Below are 20,456 nucleotides of genomic sequence, written 5' to 3' on the forward strand. Positions count from 1 at the left end.
AGTGCAATGCCATAACCATGGAGGATGAGGCTGAATTGAAGGAGAATGTGAAGGTGTTGAATGCCAGTGAAGAAGCTTTCACTAGGCATTCAACGCCCATAATGGCAGCAAGCTTGGCGTTAAATGCCAGTGAGGAAGTCCTCAATGGGAGTTTAACGTCCATCCTGGCAGAAAAGTTGGCGTTGAATGCCATCCAGGGGGCACTGGCTGTGCATTCAACGCCCAAACAGGAAGGCCCCTCACTGGGCGTTCAACGCCCAACTAGGCAGCCATTCTGGCGCCGAACGCCAGTGAGGAACCCCTCACTGGGTGTTCAACGCCCACCACCCCAGGAAAAATGGCGTTGAACACCAGTAAGGACATCCCTGCTGGGCGTTCAACGCCCAGAATACTAGAGGGACTGGCGTTTAACTCTAGTCAGGTAGACAGCAAGGGTGTTCAATGCCCAATAAGCTAATAGAGTTGTCATTGAACGCCAGTCATAGCACACCCTTTGAGTGCCTGAATCCCACTCAAGAACCCTCTAACCCAGAACCAAAGGAAACCATAAAGACAATTGAGGTTCCTTTGAATGCACTTCTGCAGTGCATAAGTTCTGATGACTACTCATCCTCAAGTGAGGATGAAGACACTAGGAAAGAGCAAGTTGCTCATTTTTTAGGAGCTCTTATAAAGCTAAATACCAAGTTATTTGGTACAAAGCCTCTGGAGGAAGAACCTCCACTGCTCACCAAAGAACTCCATGCTTTGGTTCAGCAAGAGCTACCTTAGAAGCTTCCAGACCCTTGATGTTTTCTGATTCCTTGCACCATAGGTACTATGACCTTTAAAAAGGCTCTGTGCGACCTAGGGTCAAGTATTAACCTCATACCACTCTCTGTAATGGAGAAGCTAGGAATTCATGAGGTACAAGCTGCACATGTCTCTTTAGAGATGGCAGACAAGACCATGAAGAAGTCATATGGCTTAGTGGAGGATGTCTTGGTTAAAGTTGAAAACCACTACATCCTTGCAAACTTCATTGTCTTGGACATAGGAGAGGATGAGGATGATTGTGTCATCCTTAGAAGACCTTTCCTAGCTGGTGCGGTAATTTCTAACCACAAACTAACCGGCAAGTGCACCGGATCGTACCAAGTAATACCTCAGGTGAGTGAGGGTCGATCCCACGAGGATTGAAGGACTAAGCAACAATGATTGATTAATTTACTTAGTTAGGCAAACATAAAATAGTGTTTGGGTGTTCAAAAGACATTAAACAATATAAAGAATATTAAAAGAGCAAGTAAATAAGTTGGGAATGAAATATAGAGAAGGTCATTAAGGCTTCAGAGTTATCTATTTTTCGGATTGACTTTTCTTATTAATTTATTTTAATCATGTAAGATTTAATTCATGGCAACTATATATGACTAGACCCTAATTCCTTAGACCTTTCTAGTCTCCTCTAAAATTCATCAACAACCAATTCCTTGGTCAATTAATTCCAATTAGGGGGTGAAGTTCAATTCTAGTTATATGCCACAGAAATCCTAATTACCCAAATATAAAAGGATTATATGTCACGTATCCCATTAAATTTAGATAAATTAGAAATTTAGGAGAATATGTTTTCAAGCTGTTGTTCAAGTAAAGAGCTTTTCCAAGTTATACAAGAACTCAACTAGAAAGAGGGTCATACTTCTGTTCCGCCCAAATTCATAAAATAAAGAACAAAAACAGTTCTTAAATATAAATCAAGACATGAATTAAAATAGAAAAACAATAAAATCAATCCATACAATAGACAGAGCTCCTAACCTTAACAGTAGAGGTTTAGTTGCTCATGGTAAAAGAAAAATAAGGATTCTGATGAAATATATTTTGGTAGTTTGGAATGGAATAATGTTGTGTTGGAACCCCCTGTTGGAATCCCTTTTTATATCTAATCCTAATTAATTTAAAATCTATCTTCTAAAACTAAAATAATATCTTTTCCTATTTTAAAATAATATTTAAATTTAAATCAAAATTAATTATGGCAATCAGCAAGTCTTCAATTGATGGATGGGGACCACTTGATTCCTTCACTCTGCAGCCTCTGATCTGTGCTTTCTGGGCTGAAAACTGGGTCGAAACATGGCCTGAAATCTTCCCCAGCGTTTTCTGCAAATTCTGCATGTCGCGCATGTCATGCGTACGCGTCAGTCATGCGTACGTGTCGTTGGTCTTCTTCGTGTGTCACGTGTATGCGTCAGGTATGCGCACGCGTCGTTGTGCAGTTTCGCTTTTCACGCGTACGTGTCAGGCACGCGTACGCGTCGTTCCTCACTGGTCAGCTCCTTGGTTTCTTCTCTTTCTCTGCAGAAACTCCATCAAATCCATCTGAATGCTACCTAAAATAAACAGAATTGAACAAGACTCAAAGTAGCATCCATAGTGGCTAAAAGATAATTAATTCTTGATTAAACTCAACAAATTAAATGCAAATTCACTAGGAAAAGATAGGAAAGATGCTCACGCATCACTAGCCACAGCTAATGCTATCATTGATGTGGCTAAGGGTGAACTAACCCTAAAGTTAGAGGAGGATCACATCTTATTCAAGATGCCTCATCCTAATTCTCCCTTTAAAAGAGAGATAATAGTGCAACACCTAGTGTGCCAACCCTCTCTTTCTATGCAGAGCTCTGCAAAGCCCCCAGACATCAATTCTAAGTTTGGTGTTGGGCAGCCCTCAACAAGCTCTAAACATAAAGGTACTAAAAAGAAAGTACCTAAAGGCTGGAGGGACAAGAAAGTCCCAACTGAAGGCCTCTCACCTGGCATGAGAGTTGTCTTCACTAAGAATCCAGTCCTACCACATGCAGCAAGTCCTATCTCTAGAGCATGTAGAGCTCATTCATGAGAGGACAGGAAGAAAATTCACTGTAAGGGGCAAAAATCTGAGCCCTTACTCACCTCCTTAAGGAGCTAAAGGTCAAGCTAATGACTTTAAAAGAGCGCTTGTTGGGAGGCAACCCAACTTTACTCAACTTTATTTATTTTTGTTTTGTTTTATTTTTCTTTCAGATTCATGATCATGTGTATCAGTCAAGAGACAGAATTCACAGCAGTGAAAACAGAACACTCCGGAAAGAGTGTCAAAGTTGAACGCCAGTGAGGAAGTCCTCACTGAGCGTTCAACGCCCCCAAGAGGGGAGCATTGCTGGCGTTGCATGCCAGCCAGGGAGCAGCCCTTGGGCGTTCAAACGCCAATGCAGAGAAGCAGGGAATCTGGAATTCCCTAGCCTCTCAGGACTAAGAGGTCCCACAGAAGCTCCACTACCCCACCTTCTTCCTCCCCATTGATCATATTTGCTCGAGGGCGAGCAAAACTCTTAAGTTTGGTGTTGCAAAAGCTCTGCTTTGTGACTTCTACCACTCTCAAGTATAGAAGAAGAGGATGGAGCAAACTAGAGAGCATGCACATGAGCCTGTGCAGCCGCCTCAACAAAGACAAAGGAGTGACATAGAAGAGATCAACACTACATGGGATCCTCAAAGAGGAGCACTGGCCACCATCATTCAGGTGGATTCGTTCTCTTTTATTCCTTTCCTATTATTTTTTTTGTTTTCTGTCTGTTTATCTGTTCTCTTGTTCTAGTTGCATGATCATTTGTATTGATGTCTTAAAGATGTAAAATACTCCATATATCTCTCTTCTTGCTTAAATAAAATTTTTTTATCTGAAAAGAATTGAGAGATGCATGAATTTCAAGTTTAAAATAAGATTAGTTTAATTAGTTTGATGTGGTGTCATTTGCTTTTATTTTCTGAATGTATGAAATAAACAGTGCATGTTTGAAGTTGAAATCTATGAATGTTGGCTCTTGAAAGAATAAGGAAAAAGGAAAAAGATTTTTGATAATCTAAAAAATCTGAAAATTGATTCTTGAAGGAAGAAAAAGCAACAAAAAGCAAAAGAAAAAGCATGTTGTAAAAGAAAAAAAATTATATGCATGCAAGAAAAAAAATGGCAAAAAAGAAAAAGAAAGATCCATTACTGCCCAAAAATGTAGAAAAAAGGAGGGCATATTGAAAAAGCCAGTAACCCTTTAAACCAAAAGGTAAGGGTAAAAGGACCCAAGGATTTGAGCATTAATGGATAGGAGGGCCCAAAGGAATAAAATCCTAGCCTAAGTGGCTAAACCAAGCTGTCCATAACCATGTGCTTGTGGCGTGAAGGTGTCAAGTGAAAAGCTTGAGACTGAGCGGTTAAAGTCGTGGTCCAAAGCAAAAAGAGTGTGCTTAAGAACTCTGGACACCTCTATCTGGGGACTCTATCAAAGCTGAGTCACAATCCAAAAGGGTTCACCCAGGCAAAGTGTCTGTGGCATGAATGTATCCGGTGGTAATACTGGAAAACAGAGTGCTTAGGGTCACGGCCAAAACTCAGAAAGCTGTGTTCAAGAATCAAAATAAGCTTAACTAAGAGAGTTAATAATATCATCTAGATTCAAAATTCCTAAGGATGCCAACATCTCTGAGTTTCAATGAATAGTGAGATGCCAAAACTATTCAGAAGCAAAAAGATACTAAGTCCCGCTCATCTGATTTTAACTAAGCTTCATTTGAAACTTAGAAATTTATTGTATCTTAATTTTCGTTTTATCCTACTATGTTTTTAGTTTCTTGGGGACAAGCAATAGTTTAATTTTGGTGTTGTGATGAGCGGATATTTTATACGCTTTTTGGCATCATTTTCATATAGTTTTTAGTAGTTTTTATTTAGTTTTCATTAAGTTTTTATAGGTTTTAGTGTTAAATTCATATTTTTGGATTCTACTATGAGTTTTGTGTTTTTAGGCAATTTTAGGTATTTTCTGGCAGAAATTGAGGAGTTGGAGTAGAAGTCTGATTCAGAGACAGAGGAAGCACTGCAGATGTTGTCCAGATATGACCTACCTGCATTCGAAAAAGCTTTTCTGGAGCTACAAAAGTCCAAATGGAGCATTCTTAACGGCTATGAAAATCTAACTTCCAGAGCTTTCTAGAAATATATAATAGTCTATACCTTACTTCGGATTAGAAGGCCCAAAACTGGCATTCAACGCCAGCCATCTGACCAGTTCTGGCGTCCAGCGCCAGAAAAGGATTCCAAGCTGGAGTCCAACGCCAAAAAAGGTGCCAGGACTGGAGTTCAACACCCAAGGAAGCCTAAGAATGTGGATCTCATCAAAGTTCAGTCCAAACACTCATAAAGTGGGCCCAGAATTGGATTTTAGCACTAGATAGACTATTTTACCCTTACTAGTCATCTGTTTAGTATTTAAAGTGTATTTTACATAATTTTCAAAGACAACATCACCTTTTTTCAGACTCTTTGATTGAGGAGAGCACCATTCACGTTTGCCATTGTTTTACTTTAGTATGAGTTTTTAAACCTCCTAGGTTGAGGGGAGGAGCCTTGCTGAGTCCTATGAATTAATAAAAGTATTACTGTTTCTTCTTCGATCTGTGTTTGATCTATCTCTAAGATGTATATCCAATCTTCATCGTGGTGAATAGAATGATCTAACCAATTAGTTCTGTTCATCACATTAAGACGAATGTGCCTGACAAACACCTGCATCTACTTGGGTTCGTGTGAATACTTGGCCGAAAAGTACGAACCAACAGCTATATTTATACATCTCTCAAATGGCTAATCCACAACTTCATTGGGGACTTCTCAAGACACCAGTTCAGCTGATTTCTGGGGAAATTAGGGTCTCTGTGGTAGAGGCTAGAACCCAAAGAAGCAGTGTTCTCTGATCTAGAAGATTCGACCTTATCTGTGGCGTTTTGAGTAGGATCGCCAAGAGAATGGACTGTACGCGCTTCACCCTCAAGTAGAGATGGATCCACACTAAACATGAAGTTCAGATCCGGAGGAGTATTGGCAGCTGCTCAAACCAGTGTTAATCACTTACAGCCTGCCATTGAAAAAGATCATTCACAAGCAAGGAAGATAGTAATACCAGAGTTCATTCAGAAAGACAAAGCAACTCTGACTCTCAACTCTATTCCTATTATTTACTATTCCCAGCATATAATTCCTAATAGTATTCCTTTCATAGTTTTATGATAATTTATCTAATTCTATATACTTAATCCAACAACCTTCTGATTCTGCCTGACTAAAACCTGCAAGACAACCATTGCTTGCTTCAAGCCACAATTCTCGTGGGATCGACCCTAACTCACTCAGGTATTACTTGGACGACCCAGTGCACTTGCTGGTACTGCTGCTGTACGAAATAGTATGGGTTTTGCGTACACGCGCACCATCCACCAAGTCTAACCTTGCCTTATCATTATCCTTTGTACGCTCATTGTCCATTACCGTGTACATGATATTATCAAACACGTTTTTTTCAATGTTCATCATGTCAAGATGAACCAAGTTGTCTTTCTAATAGGGAAACTCTCATAATATACTCTATTTCGCCCAATTATGCTCCCTACTATATTGTAGATGTCTCAACCTTTCCCCGTTATCCACAATCCTTGGGATTCTACTAACACGATGCCAAACTTTCAAACCACTCAACCTGATGGATGCCTCTCCTTGTTCAGTTTTGTTCTTCCTAAACGTGTCCTTGTTACACCAAAAAGGATGATCAATATTAAGGAACCTTCGATGACAATCAAACCACAAATTTTTACCCCCCCCCCACATTCGTCAATCAAAATGCCTTTGTATCCTCCATATAAATGAGACAAGACATTATGTCCTGAGTGGACCAACCCGACAACATCCCATATACAGGAAAGTCATTAATGGTACATATCAGTGTAACATGCAATTAAAAGTTTGTCTTCGTAGAAATATCATGTGTTTCTATATCATCAATCCACAACTCAATCAATTCATCTACCAGAGGTTGCAAGAAGACATCTATTTTGGTCTTTGGATTGCTTGGACCAGGTATGATACAAGTTAGAAATATATACGAGTCCTTCATGCACATTTCAAGAGGTAGGTTATAAGGAGTCACCACAACAGGTCAACAAGAGTACGCGTTATCGAAGTTAGTGTTTGGTGCAAACCTCTCAGAACACAAAACTAATCTAATATTTCTACGCTTGCTCGCAAATATAGGGTGTACCCGATCAAAGTGCTTCCAAGCATCTCTGTGTGATAGGTGGGTCATAAAACCATCATCTCTCTTGTTGTTAATATGCCAAGTCATGTGAGGGATGAAATTCATTGATGCATACAATCGTTTTAGCCTAGGGATTAGGGACAAGTACTATATCCGTTTGTTTGGAATTCTCTTTCCCCGCCATTTACCAATCCATTCTCTTTTGACTTGAAATCTTGGTGCATCACAAAATCTACAAGCAGTTAGGTCGTTGTCTGCCTTGTAATATAACATACAACTATTCAAATAATAATCAATTTTTACCGAACTTAACCCTAATTTCGAAAATAACTTCTTTGCTTTGTAGTGGCTCCAGGGATGCCAGTAGTCCCAACAAGTACTAATTTGTTACAAAGAGTGGTGATAAACCACAACTTTATGGTTTATTTTGTATGGGGAATGAGGTGAAAGTCCACCAACTGATCCCCTTTGAGCTGTACAAGGTTGCAAACAGGATGTCAACTTAAGCCAGATTGGCCTATCCAAACCTTATCTTTCGCTGTAAAGAGGCTGGAGTCATGATTAACAGAGACTCGTTTATCCCAGCAGAAAGCCCAATCACCAAGCAAGTGATGGAAAGCTCCAAAATACCAGATGATCATCCCAAAAGGAAGACACCTGAGCCTCTTCAGACATAAAAGATCCCTCCAATTGAATACTGGACCCATCTGAAAGCATCTGTTGCACAATTGCAAACTACCTTAGATCAATTAAGAGAGGAGCAAAAAGACCAGACTAGCATGCTTTGCAAACTGGTCAAGGAACAAGAGAAGCAGGGGTATGAGCTAGAAGAACCAAAGTGTTAGAAATTATCCCCTGAAGAGCTTAACGCCTCCCATGATTAAGGTGGTTGAGTTCCACCTCCCTACTCTTGTGCCTATTCTAATTCCTGTTTCTTATATTTATATTTGCATGATCACTAGTAGTATTTAAGTTTCTATTTAAGTTTCTGTCTTTTAAATTTCAGAATTGCATGAGCATTATTAGGATTTAAGTTTATATTTCTTTTTCCAATTAGCTATAAAATGTTCCTCTTATCATCCTATTAAACTTGAATAAAATTTTGATTTTTTTAAGAAGCAGTAAAGATGCATGAATTTTGAGTTATATATTAAGAATAGTTCAATTATTTGATGTGGTGGCAGTGCTTTACTTTTTGAATGCATGAATGAATAGTGCATATTTGATGTTGGAGTTAAGAATGTTGGCTCTTGAAAGAATGATGAAAAAAAGAAGTATTATTGGTAATCTAAAAAATCCAAAAATTGATTCTTGAAGCAAGAAAAAAGCAGCAAAAAGAAAGAAAAAGAGAAAGAAAATAGAAAAAAAAAAAGAGAGCAGAAAAAGAAAGAAAAAGAAAAAGCCAATAGCTCTTTAAACTAAAAGGCAAGAGCAAGGATCCAAGGCTTTGAGCATTAATGGTTAGGAGGGCCTAAAAGAAGTAAAATCTTGGCCTAAACAGTTCAAATGAGCTGCCTCCCTAACTATATGCTTGTGGTGTGAAAGTGTCAAGTGAAAAGCTTGAGACTGAGCAGTTAAAGTCGTGATCCAAAGCAAAAAGAGTGTGCTTAGGAACTTTGGACATCACTAGCTGGGGATTCTAGCAAAGCTGAATCACAATCCGAAAGGGTTCACCTAGTTAAGTGTCTATGGCGTTTATGTATCTGGTGGTAATACTGGAAAACAAAGCGCTTAGGGTCACGGCCAAGACTCAAAAGAACCTGTATTCAAGAATCAAGAAGAACTAAACTAAGAGAATCAATAATATCATCTGGATTCTGAGTTCCAAAAGATGCCAATTATTCTAAGCTTCAAAGGAAAGTGAGATGCCAAAACTATTTAGAAGCAAAAAGCTACTAGTCCCGCTTATCTAATTGAAACTGAGCTTCATTGAGAACTCTGAGACTTATTGCATCCTTCTCTTCTTTTTAATTCTACTTTATTTTTGGTTGCTTGGGGACAAGCAACCGTTTAAGTTTGATGTTCTGATGAGCGGATATTTTATACGCTTTTTAGCATCATTTTCATATAGCTTTTGTTATATTTTGTTTAAGTTTTATTATATTTTCACAAGTTTTAGTGAAAATTTTATATTTTTGGATTCTACTTTGAGTTTGTGTGTATTATGATGATTTTAAGTATTTTCTGGCTGAAATTGAGGAGTTTTGGCAAAGTCTGATTCAGAGACAGAGAAAGGACTACAGATGCTATCAGGATCTGACCTCCATGCACTCGAAGAATCATTTCTGGAGTTAAAGAAGTTCAAATGGCGCGCTCTCAATGGCTATGGAAAGCTAACATCCAGGGCTTTCCAGAAATATATAATAGTCTATACTTTGCTTTGGAAATGAAGGCCCAAAACTAGCATTCAACGCTAGCCACCATCCCCATTCCTGGCATCCAACGCCCAGAAGGGAGTAGCTGGCGTTGGACACCCAAAAGGGAGAATTAGCTCATGGCTTCACTCAAGTTCAGCCCAAACACTCACCAAGTGGGCCCAGAAATTGGATTTTTGCACTGCAAGACTAGTTTATCTTATTTTCTGTAATTCTTAGTTGCTAGACTAGTATATATAGAACAAAGATCACCCTTGTTAGGGATCCTTGCCCACTCTACATGTTTTACATTACCTTTCTGTACAGTAAGTAAGAGTCACTAATCTGTTAGGTTAAGGTTAGGAGCTCTGCTAATTCTTATGGATTAATAATATCACTATTCTATTTCAATCTATGATTGATTCTATTCTAAGATGTATCTTCGTTCTTCATCCTAATGCATTAGGAGTGTAACTTGACCTTCATCCCTATTCACATGGGTTCTAGCGAGTCCTTGATGGGATAGTATTGAACCACAAGCTTGATTATACTTCTCTGAGACGGCTAATCCATGACTTCGTTGGGGACTTCTCGAGACATCAGTTCAGCTGAGGTACGGGGCAATTAGGCCCTTTGTGGTATAGGCTAAAACCAAAGAAGCAACATTCTCTGATCCGGAAGATCCGACCTTGTCTGTGGCATTTTGAGTAGGATCACCAAGGGAATGGACTGCTAGAGCTTCACCCCCATTCAGATTGGATGACGCTGACCCGATGTTTGATCTGAAGCAAAGGAGATTAATGACCGATGACCCGACGTTAATCATTTACAGCCTGCCATGGAATGAATCAACAGAAGTTGGAGTAGACGGTGAGAAAATTTGATCCAGAAGGAAGAAGCATCTCTGAAGCCTCAACCATTCTCATACCATTGATTTCACTCCTATCTAGTAATGTTTTATTTAATTATCTATTTTATGCGTTTTCTCGTGACAACTATATTTTCTATCTGCCTGACTAAGATCTGCAAGGTAACCATTGCTTGCTCAAACCAACAATCTTTTTGGGATCAACCCTCACTCACCTGAGGTATTACTTGGACGAACCGGTGCACTTGCCGATCTATCTGTGTGAAACTTGCGTAGTCAGTTTCATGCACCAAGTTTTTGGCACCGTTGTCGGGAATTGTTCGGATTTGACAAACTACCGGATTATTTTGTTGCTTAGATTAGGTACTTTTTATTATTTTGTTTCGTGTCTTTTGTATTCTTTTTCAAAAACTTTTTCAAAAATCCATCTTTTCTTTGTCTTTTGTTTGAGTCTAGTGTGAGTTCTTAAGTTTGGTGTCCTTTGTGTGTTCTTTATTTTCTTTAAAATTTTCAAATTACTCTTAGTGTTCTTTCTTGGTATTCAAGTTATTCTTGTTTCTTTTCTTGTTTTGATCTTAAAATTTTTAAGTTTGGTGTCTTTTGGTGTGTTTCTTTTTAATTTTCAAAAAAAAAAAAAACAGTGTCTTTGATGTAAAAATTTTAAGTTTGGTGCCTTTTGGTTGTTTTTCTCTTTCTTCATTAAATTCAAAAAATAAAAAGTTTTCCTCTCTTATCCTGATTTAAAAATTTTTAAGTTTAGTATTTTCTTGTTAGTAAAGTTTGAATTTTAAATTTTGAATCTTATCTTTTCATATCTTTCTTTCCTATCTTATCTTATTTCAAATTTTAAAATTAAATCTTTTTTAAAAATTAAATTTAAAATCTTTTTAAATCTTACTATCTTTTCAAATCTTTTTCAAATCTCCTATCTTATCTTATTTTCAAATCTTTCTTAATTAGTTACTTGCTTTATCTTATTTTAATTTTAAAAGTTTGGTATCTCATTAATACTCTCTTTTATCTTTCTCTCTTTTTCAAAACTTCCTAACTAATTCCTCTCTTTTCTATTTTCGAAACTTCTTACCTCTTTCTCTTTCCTCTTTTTCAAAAATCATCTATTTAATTTTCAAATCTTTTTAATCAATTAGTTATCTTAGTCTTTAATTTTCTTCTTCTTTTTGAATTTAATTAATAAAAAAAATAAAAAAATAGTTTAATTCTAGTTTCCTTTTTTACTTCTTAATATCCAATCTCTCCTACCTTTCTTCACCATGAACCCAAATGGGAATGAACAGTTCAGAAGAACTTTAGGGTCCTATATGTCCCCCCACTCCTGACTTCTGTGGGAGAAGTATCAGTATACTCCCCCCTCCATTGGAACAAGTAATTTTGAACTAAATCCTTAGCTCATTATTCTGGGAAGCAAATCTGCTAGTAGTCTGGACTTCCATAGGAAGAGCCTACTGAGTTCTTAGCAAATTTCTTACAAATTGCTGAACAGTACACACTGAGGGAGTGGATCAGGATGTCTACAGACTGCTACTCTTTCCCTTTGCTGTAAGAGATCAAGCAAAGTGATGGTTAGATAACCAACACAAATCTAGCTTGAAAACATGAAAGCAGCTAATAGACAAGTTTCTGAATCAATACTTTCCCCCAAGAAAGTTAACCCAGTTAAGGCTGGACATCCAAGGCCTCAAGCAAGAGAATAATGAATCTCTTCATGATGCTTGGGGGAGGTATAGAAGAATGCTACGGAAATGTCTCACTGAAATGTTTTCAGAATAGGTGCAATTAGACATCTTATATTACGGCCTAACAGACATGGCTAGGATGTCTCTAGACCACTCTGCTGGTGGTTCTATACATATGAGGAAAACAATTGAAGAAGCTCACGAACTTATTGAGACAGTTGCCATAAATCAGCATCTGTACTCGGCTGATGAGACTTCCATAAAAGGAGAGGTTAAGGCAATATCTACTGAGTCTAGCCCTCCAGAACAAAATTGACCGTCATCCCTATTCACATGGGTTCTTGCGAGTCCTTGACGGGATAGTATTGAACCACAAGCTTGACTATACATCTCTTAGATGACTAATCCACGACTTCGTTGGCGACTTCTCGAGACATCAGTTCAGCCGAGGTACAGGGCGATTAGGGCCTTTGTGGTATAGGCTAGAACCAAAGAAGCAGTATTCTCTGATCCAAAAGATCCGACCTTGTCCGTGGTATTTTGAGTAGGATCACCAAGGAAATGGACTACTACAGCTTCACCCCCGTTTAGATTGGATGATCCCTGACCCGTCATTTGATCTGAAGCAGAGGAGATTAATGACCGCTGACCCGGCGTTAATCATTTATAGCCTGCCATGGAATGAATCAACAGAAGTTGGAGTAGATAGTGAGAAAAGTTGATCTAGAAGGAAGGAAGAAGCATCTACGAAGCCTCAACCATTTTCATACCATTAATTTCACATCTATCTAGTAACGTTTTATTTAATTATCTATTTTATGCGTTTTCTCGTGACAACTATATTTTCTATCCGCCTAACTATGATCTGCAAGGTAACCATTGCTTGCTCAAATCAACAACATCCGTGTGATTGACCCTCACTCACCTGAGATATTACTTGGATGACCCGGTGCACTTGTCCGAAGCTCAATATTAACCAATCATTTCTCATAAATATCATTTTCACTCTCAATAATAATTCATAGCTCATCACATCTTTCTCAACCATTCATTACCTCTTAAAAATCTTACTTCATCTCCAAGTTACCACAATTCTCTAACTTCCTCCTATTATTAGGCTTACTAACAGATTCTATGGCCAAAAGAATGAAACTAGAGGTTTAGAGGTTTGAAATTAAGCTTTAAAATACAAAATCCATTATTGCTGAAACAGGAGCCACGTGTATGCGTGGGCCACGCGTATGCGTGGGCGTGTGAAAAGGCTTGCTCGCGTACGCATACTCCCTACTCTCGTACGCATGGATCCCAGCCCGAAAGGGTTGGTCACTTCGTGAGCGACTGGACGCGTACGCAAATCCCAGGTCATGCGTACGCGTGAGCCACTTGTACGCGTGGGCATGGAAAAGTCCTTACTAGCGTATGCAGCTCCCTGCTCGCATACGCATGGATTCCAACCCGAAAGGGTTGGTCGCATCGCGAGCAGCTGGACGCGTACGCAAATGCTGGGTCACGCGTACGCGTGGGCCACGCGAACGCATGAGCGTACGTTTTTCCGAAAATTTTGCTAAGTTTGAAAAATTGCAGAATTTCCAATTTCAATCCCAAAGTTTTGACACGCATAATTTTTCCATTTTCAATCATTTTCCTTCCGTTCTTTAAATGGCATAAACTTCACAGACCCAATTTTTGTGTAAAATAAGTTTGAAACCATTTGGAGGTCCAGAAGCCAAGTTATGGCTTGTCAAAGTTCGACCAAAACCAAATTTTCACAAAACTTCAAAACCTCCATTTTCCATACAAATCAAACTCAACTCATCATACTTATAATCAACAATACACATATCTTTATCAATACCACAACAATCTTCACATCCTACCATTTTTCAACTCAACAACATCATACATCAACCTCTCAATACATCAAAAGGATATCATTTTACCTATTCAACTTATATATATGCATACACATATCATCATCAATTCATCATTCATTGTTCATCCAACAAGCACCAAATTTATATCACAATTCTTACCAAGGTTACTAAGCATTAAATATACTCATACGTTCTAACCTAACCTATGGTCATCTAGCCTAAGTTTTCACAAAATATTATATATTAAATACATGAAACCTAAACCATACCTTGGCGAATTTCCACGTATTTTCTGAGACACCCACTTAAGCGGAGAGCAATCCCTCAACACCAAAATCCAATTCTAGCACCAACCAAGTTCCAATCAAGCTTCCACTAGCTCCATATCACATATATATACATACCTAATACATGTTTCACACAACCATATACAAAATTCAATATCCAACATATAAAATCAAAGGATTAGATAGGTTTCTCAAATTCTGACCTTACCAAAGCGTTACACAAGTAAGAGTGAATGTTTTTCTCTAGCTAATTGGGCCCTATAACATCAAAAAAGTAAAATCTCACCACCACTTACATAATTTCAAAAAATTAGGGGAAGGAGAGGCTGAGAGTGATAGAGTGCCTTACCCATAAAATTGTTCCGATAGATTCGTGGAGCTTGACGCAGTGGTTGCATGGCCACAAACGGTGCGGCAATCGGAGCTTGAAGCAAGAAGTTACGGTGGATTGGGTTGGAGGTTAGGGTTTGGAACCTCTTCCTTTTCCCCTTCAAAGTTGCAGCGTGAATCTCCTTTTGGGGAAGCAGGAGACGCTGAGTCTCTAATTAATGAGGTCTTGGTTGCTCCCACGGGTCCGATTCGGGCCCGATTCGACTGGTTCGGCCCGTTCGGCCCAATCTTGGGCCAAATTCTTTGATATTAGTGTCAAAATTCTTGTTTTAATGAGCTCTATCCTAATTCAATATAATATTCACATTTCTAATTTTTTTTTTAAAATTAATTTATTGACTAATTATTCGCTAATTTTGTGGGTTTACACAAATTATCAAAAATACGCTCCAATAATACATATGCCAATCGAGCTATTGCATCACTCCAGGGTAAGCTGGCCATTCTATCAATGGGGGATTGACATCCTCGGCCTTTTCCTATCGCACAAGGATAGGTAAAATTTTTAGTTGTAGTAATTGACTACTTTTCCAAATGGATTGAGGCACAACCATTGGCTAAAATCACATCACAACAAATGATTTCCTTTGTTTGGCAGGACATTATATGCAGATTTGGTATACCCCATCATATTATTATCGACAATGGTCGCCAGTTTGTCGACCATAATTTCACATCTTTTTTACAGAACTTTAAAATCAAACAACATTTCTCTTCAGTTGAACATCCACAGACTAATGGATTAGCTGAAGCCACCAACAAAGTTGTTCTACATGATTTGAGAAAGAAACTAGATGATGCAAAAGGGCTTTGGGCCGAACTAATTCCAGAAATCCTTTGGGCTATAACACAACCACGCATTTTACTATTAAGGAAGCCCCGTTTCGATTATTCTACAGGTCTGATACCATGATTCCTTTAGAGATCTCTCAATCCTCATTAAGAACACAAGCAACCGATCATGATGAAGCTCAATGAATCAAACTCGATTTAATTGAAGCAATTCAAGACATAGCCTCTGTCCACCATCGAGCAATGCAACAAAATATAGCTCGGTGGTACAATAAGAAGGTCCATCCTCGCTCATTTCAAGTTGGTGACTTAGTACTCAGAAAAATAGAGCAAGCTAGATGACTTCCATCCTATGGGAAACTTGCCACCAAATGGAAAGGTCTACTCAGAATCCTTGAAGTCCTCGAAAAATGAGCTTATAAACTTGAATCTCTAGATGGTACAATGTTACCTAACTCTTGGAATATTTTTTTTAAAGCAATATTATAGCTAAAAAGACAGGGATAGGCTTGTACTCTTTTTTCTACTCACAAGATTTTTTCTGAAAAGGCTTTTGCTCGGAGAGGTTTTAATGAGGCAAGCCTACCTGTGCCCTTGTAAACAAAGGTCATATCATAAATCATTATGGCCAGAGAAAGGTCAATATATATCTACTGTCTCCTTTTTCTGATATATATCAATCATGATTGGATCTATATCAATCATTATCTTATCTATCATTATAGATATATACAATCATTATCAGATCTATATCAACTATCTTCCAATCTATATCAATCCAAACTATGACCATCAACAGTCAACAAACTTAATCAAATTGAATAATTACAAAGTTTATCCACTTGCAATAAATTGTTCAATTCAAATTTGCATCGTTTTCAACATGCGTACTCAAATTCAATCATCACATCAATTATCAAACAAAGACGAGATGTTCTCGCTCTACTACCAAATCCTTATCAAACATAAGGGACCAATATATCAGTGGCAACTATTGCCAAAATTATTCAATCAAGTATCAATATATCAATTAATCAGATATCTATCTTTTAAGCAGAATTCAAACAGTCATCCAAAACATTATCCAAACAGATCCGTCTCAACCCACCACCCATTTCAAATAAGCCAAAACAAACTTGGAAAAAGACAAATCCAAGCTCATCAAACGACGATCATCTCATCAAATGATTAAGTATTACCAAAATAAAGTCACTTTAAAGGCTACCGATTACAAATTCCAAAACAAAGCCAAAAAAATTTTGCAAGATTTAAATATTTCAAACTACCCACAAGTTTCTAAAACAAACTACAACACATTAGTATGCTAGGTTGTCATCCCCATCCGCGGCAGCATCCTCGTCATCCACCAAAAGTCCATCACAAACCACTTTGCTCGGATCCATTACCGAGAAATCACCCTCAGAGGCTAATAACTTGGCTTGAGTCATAGCATGTTCAAATTCTTTAGCAAACGCGTCCAAATTCTCGGTCTCACAACCGCTCTCTATATTTTTCAGCTTCATCATAACTTCAATAACTTGGTTATTCAAATTGGAAAGATCATTTTCCTTTTTCTTCAACAACTCTACATCTCTGTCATGGCTACTCTTCTCCAATTTTAACTCTTCATCTTTTTCAGCCAATTTCTTTTTCAGATCCAAAATAATAATCTCTTTCAGGTCCAACTTCTCTTTCAGACTTACAGATTCATCATTTTTCAACAACAACTTCTTATGCCTTTCCTCTTGGCTCCGACCTATACTTGTCAAGCGAAAACCCAAAACCTAAAGCAACCCAAAAGTTAAAATACATACAACTCATCATTATAACAGTTTAGAGACAACAATTGGTTTTTCTTACCTGAAGATATTGGTTGATACCAATATCCCCGACCTTATCAATCAATGCAACGTCGGACGATGCTTGCACTACTTCATTAGCTACAACCATAAAAGGAAACCTCTTATCTCATACCGAGGAACTATCCCAGTTCTCGGCAAAACCACGAAGCTTCTCTTGCTTATTCATAAATGTCGACAGCTCCTCCAGTGGGATATCTTTTTTCTTCTCAGTAATATCATCACCTAAATTAAGAACATTGGTTTTCCTCTTCTTAAAAACAAAATTTTTATTTTTCGAAGCTGGCTGGTTAATTGATGCACCACTATTTCGTGGTACATTTTGTGCTTAATTGAGTGGATTTTATCCACTAAACGCACACTTATTCATATGATTTGTATGATTTTACAATTCCTTTCTAATTTTGTTCTATGATTGAAAACTTGCTTCCTAAGCCTTTAAATTGTGTATTTTTAATTCCCCTTTATACCATTTGATGCCGTGATCTATGCGTTAAGTGTTTTCAGGCTTTATAGGGCAGGAATGACTTAGAGGATGGAGAGAAAGCTTGCAAAAATAGAAGGAACACAAGAAATAAAGGAGACAACCAGCGAGCATCGACGCGCACGCATGGCTCACGCGTGCGCGTGATTTGGAAATTTGCACAGTGACGCGTGCGCGTACCTGACACGTGTGCGTGAATTGGAGTTTGCACGATGACACGTGCGTGTGCCTGACGTGTACGCGTGACACGCAAGAATGACCAGCGATGCGTACGCGTGACTGACGCGTACGCGTAACATGCGCTACCTGCAGAAATCGCAGAAAATGCTGGGGGCAATTTTGGGCTGAGTTTGGACCCAATTTTCGGCCCAGAAACGCAGACTAAAGCCAGGGGACAAGCAGAGACTCAACATACATTCAGACACAACTTTCATTCAGATAATTTTAGGTTTTAGATGTAGTTTCTAGAGAGAGAGTCTCTCTCCTCTCTCTAGGTTTTAGGATTTCTCTTAGGTTTAGGTTTATTTCTTCTCAATTCCAGGTTCAATGTTCCTTTAATTTAGTTTCTCTTCTACTTTTATTTGTTCTAGTACTTTGGTTTAATTATTTTTCTTGTTGATTCTCTTCTTTTCCAATTTGGTTTATGAATTTTCCAATGTTAGACTTGATTTTCTATTTAATGCAATTTGAGGTATTTCATATTTGTGATTTTAATTTAGCTTTTTACATTCTTAGCTTTGGTTTGATTAATTGGAGACTCTTGAGTTATCAAACTCCTTTGTTGATTGTTAATTGAAAGTTACTGGTTGATTTGGATCCCTCTAAAGCTAGTATTTCCTTAGGAGTTGACTAGGACTTGAGGAATCAAATTGATTAGTCCACTTGACTTTCCTTTATTCGGTAAGGGTTAACTAAGTGGGATCAATGAACAATTCTCATCACAATTGATAAGGATAACTAGGATAGGACGTCTAATTTTCATACCTTGCCAAGAGTTTTCTTAGTTATTAATTTAATTTCTTGCAATTTAGTTTTCTTGCTCCTTATTTCAAAAACCCAAAAAGATACAATCTCATAACCAATAATAACTACACCTCCCTGCAATTCCTTGAAAGACGACCCGAGATTTAAATACTTCGGTTATTGATTTTATTGGGTTTACTTTAGTGACAAATAATTTTTTTTGTACGAAAGGATTCTTTGTTGGTTTAGAAACTATACTAGCAACGAGAGTTTATTGTGAAATTCTTTACCAGCAAAAATTCGTTCGTCAAAATGGCGCCGTTGCCAGAAAATTGCAAACGTGTGCCTTATTATTGGTTATTGTAAATATTTGCTTTTTTGTTTCTTGTTAGTGTTTCTAGTTTTAGGAGTCTATTTTCTTTAATTTTTATTAGTTTTTATTTTTACTTGCTACTATGAATTCTCACCCCCCTTTGGCTATGAGTCTAGTTCAAATTATGTTGCAGAAAATGGATGCTATAATGAGAACATGCATCAAGGTTGGAACAATCAAAGATGGGAGAAACCACAAGGATTTGATCAACCCTCTTGGCAACAACCCCCTCCAATGCGCTATAACCAACAACCATTCTATAATGCATACCAAGACAATAGTTATGGTGGATCTCTTCGTGACAACCAACCTCCACCAAATTACTATGGTCAAGAGCCATTCCAGGATGCGTACCAAGATGATGGATATGTTGGACCACCTTGTAGTTACTAACAAGCCCCACCATATGCTTATGAACCACCTCCTCAACATAACTTTGAACCACTACACTCACAAGCCCCTTTCCACCATTCACCCCCATATGACCCTAATCCTTACCCACCATACCAAGAGCCTTACGAGCCATACTTCCAAGAACCACCACCTCAATATACACCATCTTCATATCCTTATCAAGATGAACCACCTTCCTATCATGAGCCCTTTCTCCCAATAAATGAACCCTCCTATCCACCCCAACATCCGTTGGATAACAACACACTTATCTCTAATCTCATTGGTCTCACCTCTAAACTCCAATACCTTATATCCCGCGGGAACCAACCCTCTACCCCCAATATTCAACCCTCAAGCTTTAGTGCACCACCGGCCTCCATGGAAGAGCACCCACATCCAGCAATCCAAGAGCAACACGATTCCAATTATGCTAGTGACATAGAACAAGAGAGAAGGGATCGTCGTAGGGACGAAATGGATCGGTTTCGCGAATTAATACTTCAAAAGAAGCTAGAGGAGTCTGATTTAGGTAGTAGAGACCCTTGAGGAAAGTTGTCATGAAGAAGAAGACATCAAGGAGGAGTCTGATTTTGTATTAGAGCAAGTGGAGAAAGCCAAAATTATCACAGAAGAGGAAGTGGTTGAAGACGTGAGAGATGCGAAACCTCCATGGGAAATTCCATTTATAGAGCCTCCTTCCAAGGTGTTTGATGTTGATATTGAGGAGGGTGTACAATCTCCAAGGCATATCATGGTTGAAGACTTTGCAGAGGTTGATCAAGAGATGGAGATTAAAGAAGAAGAAGCACAGCCTCCTATACCCTTGGTAGGCAATGAAGAAGAGATTGAATTGGAAGAAAGCTACCAAGAGGAAGCGGTTGAAGTTGAAGAGGCTTGCAAAGAGGTGGAAGTTGTCAAGGAAGAGCTCAAGGGAATGGAGCTGGAAATTACCTTGCCAGAGTTGTTGGAGACCTCTCTCCCAAAGCCATTACCATCTATTCCTTCATTCAAGT

This window comes from Arachis ipaensis, chromosome B10 (genome assembly GCF_059453495.1).
Source record: "Arachis ipaensis isolate K30076 ecotype BB chromosome B10, ASM5945349v1, whole genome shotgun sequence".
NCBI classification, from domain to species: domain Eukaryota; kingdom Viridiplantae; phylum Streptophyta; class Magnoliopsida; order Fabales; family Fabaceae; genus Arachis; species Arachis ipaensis.